This window comes from Onychomys torridus, chromosome 23 (genome assembly GCF_903995425.1).
Source record: "Onychomys torridus chromosome 23, mOncTor1.1, whole genome shotgun sequence".
NCBI lineage: Eukaryota > Metazoa > Chordata > Mammalia > Rodentia > Cricetidae > Onychomys > Onychomys torridus.
Genome location: NC_050465.1, coordinates 45,793,659 through 45,806,637, shown reverse-complemented (window position 1 = coordinate 45,806,637; position 12,979 = coordinate 45,793,659).

Here is a 12,979-nt window from a genome sequence, read left to right as displayed (position 1 = left end):
ACACACACACACACAAACCACACATCCATATGCACACATGCATGCAACACACATACAAATGGAAATAAATGGTACCTATGAATTAATCTCTTGATAGTAATTTTAAAAAGCTAAGTGAAACTTTATAAATCATAGCTATATGTTAAAATAAAAATATTAAATTAAGAAGCAGGAAATATTACACAATAAACTAAAAGTACTACCTTTATTTCAACAATTAATCTGAGCAAGATTCTTTTAGTAGGAAGATAAAGAGAATCCATATCCTCGGTATTAGAAAAGATCATAGATACTAATGATTCTTATTTTAATTTTAAAGAAAATATAACACAAATAAATACCATGTAACTTTTAAATTTTATTTATTTATTTACTTTACATCCCAGCCACAGTTTCCCCTCCCTCCTCTCCTCCCAGTCCCTCTCCCCCCCCCCCCCCCCTCTGTTCCCACCCCCATCCCCCAATCCACTCTTCCATTTTTTTTCAGGAAAGGACAGGACTCCCATGAGTATCAACAAAAAAATGGCATATCAAGTTTCAGTAAGACTAACTACCTCCCCATGTGTTAAGGCTGGGCAAAGTGACCCAGTATGAGGATAAGGGCCTTAAAAGCCAGGGAAAACGTCGAAGAGGCAGCCCCTGCTCCCACTGTTAGGAGTCTCACAGGAAGACCAAGCTGCAAAACTGCAACATATATGCAGAGTGCTAGGTCAGTCCCATGCAGACTTCCTGGTTGTTGGTTGAGTCTCTGTGAGCTCCTACGAGCCCAGGTTAGTTGATTCTGTGGGGTTTTGTGCGGTGTTCTTGGCCCCTCTGGCTCCTACAATCCTTCCTCCCTGTCTTCAGCAGGATTCCTAGAGCTCCGCCTAATGTGTGGCTGTGGGTCTCTGCATCTGTTCCCATCAGTTGCTGGATGAAGCCTCTCTAATGACAATTGGGCTAGAACCAATCTATGAGTATAGCAGAATATCATTAGGTGTCATTAACCATATAATTTTTTAAAAATATGTTAGACATTGCCAATTTTCTGAAACGCATTTGCAGAGAAATGGAAAGTGGAATAGACTAGCAACCTATGAAGAGTGCAGAAACAGAACTAAGAAAGTAACCAATACAGAAAGATTGAAAACAGACCATCCTACAAGTGGGCTCCAGCAGCCCTCCAAAAAAACAGAGACTTTCCAGACTATTTAAACTACTCTGGAGGCAAAACCTGAAAGGGTTGCAGCTGATTTTATGAGGCTGGCATAATAGTTACAGCAAGATCTAACTAAGATAAATCAGAGAATATATATATAATTTAAGTACTCAATATATCTAATTTGGTGGCTTATTAAGGAAAATTCACCTTATAGAGCCAATTCCCCAAATGTAGGCACTTGTTTTTCCTTTCTTTTCTCTTTTTAAATGTGTATGGGTGTTTTGCCTACATGCATATTTGTGTAGCACATGGGTTCCTTGGAGGCCAGAAGCAAGTATTAGATCCCTTGAGGCTGGAGATCCAGAGAGTTGTGAGCCACTGTTTGGTAGCTGGGAATCAAACCTGGGTCCTCTGGAAGATTAGCTGGTACTCTTAACCACTGAACCATCTTTCCAGCCTGGTATTTCTTAACAGTAGGAAATCTAGGTACCATTAACTTAAACAGGAGGAAAAAAAGCAACCCATCATCTCAGAATATGCTAAAAGACAGCTTCAATAATAGAACATCCATGACGGTTAGTCTTGAAGAATTGGCCCCCTCAGACTGGCCTGTGGGCATATTGTGGAGCATTTTCTTGATAGCTAATTGATATAGCAGGGGCTGAGCCCACTGTGGACAGTGCTCTATCCAGACAGGTGGGGTGAGAAAGAGCAAGCCAGTAAGCAGCATCCCTCCATGGCTTCCTCTTCAAGCTCCTGCCTTGAGTTCCTGCCTCGGCTTCCCTCAGTAAGGAGCTATAATCTATAAGCTACAAGAGCCCCCTTTCTCCACAACTGCTTTTCATTGTGGCGTTCATCACAGTGAACAAAAACAAGCTAGAACATCATCCTTCCGTGGATTTTAATAAACAAAACCTACTAAGATGTGAGAACCATAAGGATGCTTTTAACCACATGAAAAGTTGCCATCTCACCTCACTGGACATGGGCTCAGAAAACCCTGAAGGGTTCATCTGAGGTTAGGAGGAAGGGACTACCCTTCCTGTTTTCAATATTCAGAGAAATATTTAAAGGAAATATTTACTGTGTCTTCTTAAAAGATAAGACACCGTTATCAGATATTTGCTCTGATGTGCCTTATTAACAAGAGAATAAACTGAAAAGCTATTATGAGGAATAATAAGCTTAGTAAGCCAGACAAGAACAAAATAAATAACAAAACACCAACAGCCTTCTATACATAAGGGAGAAACCTGTATTTAGAAAAAGTCGTAAGCCAAAAGGTGATATAAAAATACAACATCCATACTGAGGAAGCTACTAAACCTACCAAGTGATAGAAAAGAGGATTTGAATTGGTAGATAGGCCTGCCATGTCTCTGGAAAGACACATTACAATAATATCCATTCCTTCCAAATCAATTTATAAATGTAATGGTTTCCCAAGTCAACTACTGGTTGGATTTTCTTGTCTTTGAGAATCTGAGCAGTGAACTGAAAAATTCTTTAGAAGAGCAGATTTGAGAAGGACAGAAACAATCAATACCCAGAAGTCGAAGTGGCAGGAAACCTAGGTTTACAAGCAGATGTAAGGCAGGCTGGGGAGGGTGGTGGCTTGGTTGATAAAGTACTTGCTTCTTAAGCATGAGGACCCAAGTTTGGATCCCCAGATCCTGCATAAAAGCTGGGTACAGCAGTTGTATGAGTCTGTAGTCTCAGCATTGGGAATGGAAGCTGACAGGTGGATCACTGAGCCCTGGTCAGCCAATATAGCCAAACTGATGAGCGAGAGACCCTGTCTCAAAGAAGAAAGTGGAGAGTGACACACACACACACACACACACACACACACACACACACACACACACTGTTAAATAAAACCAAAGGCTGGCAATATGCCTCAGAGGATAAAAGTTCTTGCTGTCAAGCCTGAGGACCCGAGTTCAATCCCCAAGACCCACATAGCACTCACCCCCACCCACACACCCTAAGCACACAAAACAGAAGTAATAAAATCATCTTCAGTTTCAATAAGAAAGTAAGTGGTAGCTTTAACTTTCAACTGGTGGGCCTGGGTACTGAGCAAACCTTCTGAAGGGAATTAGCTGCTGAATATCAGAAGCCTTCTGAAGTATCCCAGTTTCCTGACCACACAATGCCCTCCCAGGAGGCATAAGCTTCCAGACATTTCCAAACAGATCACAGTCCCCACCAAAGCTCATCAGGATTCAATTCCATATATATATATGTATATATCCACATTATAAATTACTGTGATATAAACTTCAAAATCTAGATACTTATTATCTTTACAGCTATTTGGAAGATCCAAATGCCTACCTAAGTTTTATTCTTTTAATATTAAGTATTGGGTGAACAAAGGATGAACAATAATGTGCTAACCTAGTCCAGGTTTGAACACTTGCCCTAGGAATGACCCTGGAAATGTGCTTACAGGCTGAAGGAGAAAAATAGCAAAGCAAATAGAAATTTTAATTGCAACTACTGTGCAGAAAGAAGGAAGCCCTAGAATATATTTAAGGTAACAAAGCTGTAGAAGCAACAATGGTAATTTCTAAATGTATATATTTTTTCACTTCTTCAACAGCCTTGCCGCTACTATATTAAACACTAAACCTTAATGCTCCCCATTCCTGTATGCTTTATTTCAGGCATATTAGACATATCATATTCTTTAGAGTTGACAGGTGGCTTCAAAGGTGTCTGCAGACTACCTGAAAAGCATTTGACTCTCGGCAAACAAACTAACTGTCAATGATGTTTATCTCTGTCTCACAACATGAACGCACCCCAGACCATGTTATGACAAGCCAGATGTGTGGAACCTCCACGAAGCAACAGTGACTTAAAAATGTTAACAGGCTATGTCAGTTACACAGTTCATTTCTAAGTGGCTGAAAAGCAAACTGACTTAGGAGAAGAAAGGAAATGGTTGACTATTGAAGCTAAAAAAGAAAAATCAAGAGACCCTACCTCTAAATACAGCTGTAGCTAGACCTCCACTCCCACCCCGCTTTCTTTGGTGGCTTCATTCTGAAACAAGCTTTTCTGAGTGTCTTCATACATGACTTCCCATCTTTACAGACACAGCAGCGACATTAAGAACAGTGTTAACAAACATCCTCACTGTGGCTCATTAGCCTGACACAAGGTCACATGCCTGGTTTTAGGAAGCATTCCTGTAGCAAAGAGGCAGATCTCCCATAGCCTAGATTCATCCTTCCTCCATCCTGAGAGCCCAGAATGGAACAGCCTTATCTCAACACATGAAGCAAAAGTTGAGGAAACTGGACACAGAGAAAGCAGAGAAAAGGGATAGGAATGTTGGACAGGTGGACCGCATTGATGTCTTACACATGAAATGGTTTCTGTAGCTGAACACTGGCATAGGAGCTGGTACTGTGTGAATACTCAGTCTGGAGCTGGCACAGTGTCATGTATCTATAATCCCAGCAGTCCTGAAGTTGAGGCAGGAGGATCAGGAGTTTGAGGTCAGAACGGGCTACATAATGAGTTCCAGACCTGCCTGGGCTCTATAGCAAGATCCCGACTCAACCAACTCCTCACTGCGGTATGCCATAGAATGAACCTTTTCAACTTAATCAGTGGCAGTAAAGGAAGACCTCCTGAATCATTACATCACTCAATTTGGAGAAGGAGGAAGTGGGAACCTGCAATTAGCTCACATTGTTCGACTGTCAGAAGGTCTGTGTAAATTTAGCCTCACTTAGCTTGAGTTCAACAAGAAGTCAAACACTTCCTGGGCCGGCTCTGTCCAGCCTCCTCCATTCTTGGAGAGACAGATCCTTGCCAAAGTATCAAGGTCCTCGGGCTGAGCTTCCCATGGCTTCCATCTGTGGGAGCGCAGTGAAGGGGACAGCCTGCAAAGTGTTTGCTCCCTGGGCCGCTTTGCCTCAAGGCCTCAGCCCCTACAGGGAGGTTGGGCTTCTCCTACAGCTCTGTCTGTGTTCTGGTGCACTCTTGCCTTGACCTTCAGCTCTAGATGACGCAGTACGAGGACTACTGCTGTGTGAAGCAATATGGAAAAATCCCTAATAAATTCAACCCACATGGAAAGACTGAGAAAGAAGATGACGTCAGGGAAGATAAGGCCTCTGATTGGAACACTGTTAGGCACCGTCACTCCAACAAAGATTATTTACAGAGATGGTTGGGTCTCCTGGGACCAGTACCCAACCCTGATAGGAGCCCCTTCGTTTGCAGTTTGCTTGTTAAAGGTCCCTATCTAGGCCGGGCGGTGGTGGCGCACGCCTTAAATCCCAGCACTCGGGAGGCAGAGACAGGCGGATCTCTGTGAGTTCGAGGCCAGTCTGGGCTACAGAGCGAGATCCAGGAAAGGCACAAAGCTACACAGAGAAACCCTGACTCGAAAAACCAAAAAAAAAAAAAAAAAAAAAGTCCCTATTTAGTTAGCGTCGTCAGTGTCCTGTAAACAGTCAAACTCTGAAGAGAAGCCCAGCGAAGGCCCCAGGCCATCACGTTTCTTTCTTCTCCCCACAGGAATTAAACTCTACCTGGATGATGCGATGATGCACACTCATCCCTCCCCCACCTCCCCACCTCCTTCCCATTTCCATCTCCATCCTAGGAAGGTAGCTGATCGCCCCCCTGAATCTCTGCTTCCTCCGTGCTCACTGCCTTAGGAAAAGATTGTAAAATGCATGAGCTAATTAAAAAACCCAAAGGAAAGCTAAACTACATTGCTAACGGCATAAAGGCATAGGGACCTCGGCGTCTAAGCTTTCAACAGTCTCCCTGAGTTTGGAGTTCCAGAAGCTCTAGCTTCCGCTTGGTTTGCTGGGGTGCCGTCTTCCTAACCATACAGTGCACATGCGTGAGCTTTCCCTTCTATTGCATAAAATTGCAAGTTTTGTTGCGGTCTTAAATGGATTTTTTTTTGGGGGGGGGGGGGGGTGTTTCGAGACAGGGTTTCTCTGTGTAGCTTTGAGCCTTTCCTGGATCTCGCTCTGTAGCCCAGGCTGGCCTCGAACTCACAGAGATAGATCTGCCTCCTGAGTGCTGGATTTAAAGGCGTGCGCCACCACCGCCGGGCTCAGAATTTTTTATTATTATTATTGTACCCAGTGCTTGGGATTTTTTTCCCCCAATGAACTAGAGCTTGATTTTTGGATCCCCTTCGTGTATTTGCGCTTGGCTGCAAAAGTGTGGCGGAGCCCTGGGAAGTGTTCTCAGTGGCTCAGACTCTGGACGCAGAAAGGGTTGAAGGGGTTAAAAAATACCCAGGGGGGTAAGGCCTGCATCGCAGGAAGTGTTTTGAAGAGGAAACACAAAGTGGGCTCACCCTAGTTGCTCTGGTGAGCTGGGAGCACTGATTGGTGGGTGAAGAAGTCTTTGTCCCGATGGTTGGGGGAGGGGAGAGAAAGAAGTGAGGGTGAGAGAGGACAGGGGCAAAAACACCAGACAAGCGGCGCACAGAGACAGGAAGAGAGGTGTGGTAAGCAAAGCCTGCGTTTTCCAGAATATCTAAGAGATTCATGAAATCATCCTTTCCACCTCCCGACTCTGTTTCCCCAGAAGCTTCCACCAGGGGGCGCTGTGGAAACGGAGACTTGATGTTCCCTACAGGAACTATTCAAACATTCTTTGTACTCTGAGGATAGTTGTGTGTGAGTGTGTGTGCGCGCACGCGCGCGCGTGTGCGCGTGTGCGTGTGTCTGTGTCTGTCTGTGTGTCTGGATGTGTGTGTGTGTCTATGTGTGCCTGTGTGTGTGTGTGTGTGTGTGTCTGTGTGTGTGTGTCTATGTGTGTCTATCTGTGTGTCTGTATGTGTCTCTGTGTGTGTCTGTATGTGTCTGTGTGTGTGTCTGTGTGTGTGTCTATGTGTGTCTGTGTGTCTGTATGTGTGTGTGTGTGTGTGTGTGCGTGTGTGTCTATGTGTGTCTATCTGTGTGTCTGTGTGTGTGTGTGTCTGTGTGTGTCTGTGTGTCTGTGTGTGTCTGTGTGTATGCATGTTGGTTTGAGGTTATTTTTATATATTTGGTTGGTTGGTTGGTGTTTGTGTCTTGTTTTTTCTGTTTTCCAGTTACTGGGCTATGATCATCTTAATACTTACACTTTTAGTAAACGTGTTCTTATATTGCCCTTTTGAAATTTAAATAAATCAGAGGAATTTTGTATCAATAATTAAGTAGAAACCCAGTATTGTTTTCCATAAAGGTGAAAGGAGATGATAAAAATAAAGAAAAGAGAAACAAATGATGAGTTAAATTCTGCATTAGGTACTGAGAGGGGATGGGGAAGTGAGGAGAGAGAGAGAGGGAAGGTAGAAGGAGAGAGAGCAAATGAGAAAAGGAAGGAAAAGGAGGAGGGAGGGAGGGAGGGAGGGAAGAAGATTTTTTTCTCTAGTGTTAAGGAGGCTGGGGGAGATAAGAGGTATGGTGATATATGTGTGCACCCCAACATATTGTATAACCTAACAGTGTACCCTAATGAACTTATCTGGGGATTAGAGGCCAGAGACAGCCACTAGATGAGACACAACAGCCAGACAGTGGTGGTACACACCTTTAATCCTATCCATCTGGATCTCTGTAAATTCAAGGCCCCACTGGAAACAAAGCCAGGCACTTGAGATCTCATGTCTTTGCTTGGGAAGGACTCACACCCTTTAATCCCAGGAAATGATGGCAGGAAGCAGAAAGGTGTATAAGGCATGAGGACCAAGAACTAGAGGCTTTTTAGCAGTAGTTCAGTGGAGACATCACTGGAGGCTGAGGAATTGATAAGGTGAGGTTGGCTGTGGCTTGTTCTGTTTCACTGATCTTTCAGTATTCACCCCAATATCTGGCTCCAGGGTTGTTGTTTTTTATTATTATTAATAAGACCTTCTAAGATTCGTGTTACAAAGAGGGCAAGCATGATCTTTTTCCTCGACATAACCAAAAGTGAAGAGAATCAAAATGGGAGAAAACACCACTTAGCAAGTAATGTTATTTAATGCCATGTCAAAAAACCATCTGAAGTGATTTTGTTTAAATGGCTTCTGCTCCACATCATTCATGTCCTAGAAAGGACCATGATTTTTATGAATTAAGTCAGTTTCTCTTAGACTACCCACCAGGATTTAAACAACCTGAGCCCCCTCCAGGAAGTTATTTACCTCTGAGAGAACCAAGGGCTTGCTGGGGAGAACACAGAATTGGAACTGAGAGAGCTCCAGACCCCGAGTAGTATTGCCAAGAAGCACTGGACTGTGGGTACCACTTCTATCACTGCAGGCACCCTGTGCTGTCCAAAATGTCATCCTCAGGACATACACGGCTATGGATCCCTTGGAAATGGACAGCCCAAACTGAAACGCAGCCAGGTGTAGTACACACCTCTAGTCCCATCACTTAGAGCATCACCGCACGATTGAGGCCACCGTGCTGACAGTACGGGCAGTACACACAGGCTGGCCTCAAACTCCCTTTGTAGCTGAGGTTGGCTTTAAACTCATGATTCTCCTGCCTCTGCCTCCCAAGTGCTGGCTCATATGAAGATAAAGTATTTAGCTATCACATCCCCCGTAACCACCTTCATCATTCATGAACTTAACACTTTTGAGATGCATTGTTCTAATATTTTTGTAAGGTCTCCCAACTTAGGTTTGCCCTGTTTTCTCATGATGACAATCAGTTTCTACTTTTAGATGAGGAATCACCGACAGAAGAATCCTCACTGCATTCTATCATGATGTCACTGTCCCATTGCTGATGAGTTTTACTTTTACTTAGTTTGACTCCTGCAAAAATTGTAATTATCGAAATACCTTAGCTTATGGTTCTACAGAGCAGTGTGCTGGTTAGCACCATATACAGGCAAAATAATCCAAATGATTTTGAAGGGCATGCTCCTCACAGAAATAAGTGAGTTGGATATTTTCTAGACACTGGATGGACTCCAGCTGCTAACTGACAGCCCCAGATGTTTATGGAAGACTCACTCTATGTCACTCTAAACACTTTGCCTGGATCCTTAAACCTTCCTAGAACCGGATAAGATACAGGGCCCTGTTATTCCTGGAAACTGCACTGTAAAGAGGTTAAAACCCGTCCAAGGTTCTCACTCAGCTTACATGGCAGGTCCACGGGAAGCAGACAGATTCTAAAGCCTGACTTACAAGTTAGAGACCCCATCATTTCAAAGTCAGCAGCTCCTGCTGCAGCTGTCACACAGTCTGGTGTAAGTCTTCTCACTTTGCTTAGAGACACTGCTGCTCACCAGCAAGCGTCCACACACCGTGCTAGTGTGTAACATCCATTTCCTCTTGTAAAAAGACCAACGCTTGAGAGGGAGCTGATTGTACTTGATTGACAGAGATGCTGTCTTCTTAACAATAGTCCGTTCAAGTGAGTTTTGCCCTTAACTATGTAAAACCAGAAGTTTTGCTGTCATCGTGGATCCAATCTTTTAAAGTATTTTTATTTGTATGTGTATGAGATTTTGTCTGCTTGTATGTGTGTGCACCACATGTGTGCAGTGCCCACAGAGGCTAGAGGAGGGTCTCCTAGAACTGGGTTGTGAGCTGCCATGTGGGTATTATGAATGGAACCCAAATCCTCTGTAAAAACAGCAAGTGCTCTGAACTACTGAGCCATCTCTCCGGCCCTTGAATATGACTTTTATTTCACCTAGTGCTCAGGAGTTTTTCTAATAAAATACAACTTGATTCAAAAATGCTAAAACCAAATTCCCTTCACAGACCTGCACTTGGCTACCGATTTCTGAGCAATCATGTGTTGTTATTGGCTAAATTTAAAAGCATGGTGTTTTAATGAGGGGACTCTATTTGTTTGCATTACTTCAGCCTATTATTTTTATAAAAAATTAATAATAATAACCCTGAAATGTCCTTTTCAGGTATCAAGGTGAAAAGTGGTATCACTTTAGTATGAAGCACAAAGTGTTTAATTTGCAGGTGGAGGAAGGAGGCCTGTTCTTCAAAACAGGATAACTCTCTGTTGCTGAATATTCCTTTACACCATGTGAAAATGTGTCACTATTATTGGTTTAATAAAGACCCGAATGGCCAATAGCTACACAGGAAGAGGTTAGGTGGGACTTCTGGGGACAGAGAGGTCTTGGGGAAGAAAAAAGGCAGAGTCGTAAGTCAGACACAGAGGGAGTGAGATTTGCAGGAGGAGAAGTAAAAGCCACGGGTCATGTGGCAACATATAGATGGATAGAAATGGGTTAGTTTAAGTTATAAGAGCTAATGGGACAAGCCTAAGCTATATACTGAGCTTTTATAACAAATAAGTCTCCATGTCGTCTTTTGTAAGATGGTGAACCAAAGGAAAAAAATCTGTCTACAACTCCTAGTTTTCCAGGATGTCCGATGGAGAAGATTGGTGTCTGACCTATTTTTAATTGGTATGGCTAATTCTTTTTACAAGTACCTGTAGTACAGAAAGTGGAAGAATATAAGATCCATTTGCATGACAGAATCTCCTTTAAGAAAAGTGTATAACTGGGCTCCACTTTCTAGAGTTGTGCGACTTAAGTGGAAACAGACAGAAGTGTGGCTCAAACGGAACATTCCAATGATTTCTACAGCCGAAATATAGAAAAATGCCTGTGTATTTGTTCAGCTGTGTTGCTTTTAAAAAGTAGAGATGTTTGGAAATTGGAACTTAGCTCTATGCAACAAAACATGCCTGTATAAAGTGGGGCATTATATGTCACCTTATTATGTATTATAAAGAGAAAAACGTATTCCTAAGGATTTACTGCTGTGGAACTGCAATTCCTTCTCATCTCTGAGCCTTCTACAGTTACCAAATATGACCACCGGAGGGCACTGCTGAGTCACACTTAGGTTAGATCCTGCACAGCTGTGCAAACGCTTGGGTTCCTTTTCTGGGAGAAGACATGAACTGACTCCACGGGGAATACAGGCAGCGCAAAGGGAGGTGCAGTGTGAGGAACAGGTTTTCTGCTTTTTTTAAGGCACAGCCCCAGAATCAAGCATGGTGAATTCTTATATTCTTTATTCTCATTACAAGCCGGGACTCAGCTAGAAGACAGATTGTCGGATGAGAGCTGCACATCCCCTACTTTTTTGTGTCGGCCTTGAAGGAGCCAGTGACCTGAAAAGCTACACACCCGTGACCTGAAAAGCTGCGTGTTTGTTTTTCTCTTGCTTTGCTTTGGGAGGAAGTGCAGGAGCTTCCACTCAAGAGTGCTGTGGGATAATGCTTTTGCATACTGGTTTAATAAAACGCTGATTGGCCAGTAGCCAGGCAGGAAGTATAGGTGGGATAAGCAGATAAGGAGAATTCTGGGAAAAGGAAGGCTGAGTGAGGAGATGCCAGCCTGCTATCCAGGGAGCAGCATGTAATGGCACACAGGTAAAGCCACAGAACACGTGGCGACATACAGATTAACAGAAGTGGGCTGAGTTTAAGTGTAAGAGCTAGTCAGTAGTGATGCCTGAACTAATGGCCAAGCAGTTTTAATTAATATAAGCCTGTGTGTGTTTACTTGGGACTGAGCAGCTGCAGACCAGATGGGACACAGAAAAACTTCCAGCTACACAAAAGATTAGAGAAGGGAGCAGAGATGTCTTTGGAGGATTGCAAAAATCCTTGAATCTGGCTGAGAATGATAACCCTGGTGTAGCTGGAGTTTTTCTGGTCCTGCCTGACCCACAGTCAGTACAAATCTCTCTCACCCACCAGTCCCGCAGCTGCTTGGACCCAATCAAACACTGAGACTTATATTACTTAAACTGTTTGGCCTAATGGCTCAGGCTTCTTGCTATCTAGTTCTTACATCTTAAACTAACCCATTTCTATAAATCTATACCTTGCCACATGGCTCGTGGCTTACCAGTATCTTACATGTTGGTACTCATGGTGGTGGCTGGCAGCTTCTCCTGACTCAGCCTTCCTGTTCCCAGAATTCTCTTCTCTGCTTGTCCCACCTATACTTCCTTCCTGGCTACTGGCCAATCAGCATTTTATTTATACAGAGCCATATTCACAGCACCCCGGTATTCCCCCATCCTGTTCCCACATCTTCTGTCAGCTAGTGTACTGTGCAGCCACCCTGCCAGGCTTACGGGAATCTGGGACAGATCTGTGCTGCAGAGGGCAGGAGTTACTTGTGACTTTAAATAAAATACGTACATACACACACACACACACACACACACACACACACACACGGAAGAAACAGAACACAACAGTATCGGCTGCATAGACTAAAGTATGACCCTCCCTCTGGGCTTCCTCATGACAGGATTCAGGGAATGGACAGCTAAGGTGTAGGCTTGCTCGTGTACTACAGACTTGGATCTGAAAGTTCATTGGCAGGGCCAGGTCTGGAACTGAGAGAGATGTGATGGGAGGTCAGAGTCCTGGAACTGCCATAAAAGCACAAGTGTCCCAAGGCACTGGGGGATGGCAAGCAGCCTCCGTGCAGTACCTCTCCTAAATACCACCACCTCCACCCACACATTACCACGTTTTGCTCTCAAAGTAGTGCTTTAAAGCATTTAAGGTGAGCATTTTCTCATTCCACAGACACAGAATGGGATCTAAAGTCAAGCATGGTGATGACATATGCCCATAATTTCAGCACTCCAGGTGGAGGCAGGGAGATCATGATTTCCAGGCCAGCCTGAGCAACATAAGACCCTATTTTAAAAAAAATCAATGCCAACGCTAACTAGGCAGCAAATGGCAGGAGTTAAAGCCAGTGGACTTCCAATCCCTTGCCCTCTCACTCTGCTCTCTCTTCCTATTGAAGACCCCCAGTTCATCGGACATCACACCCATAATTTCATTTGCA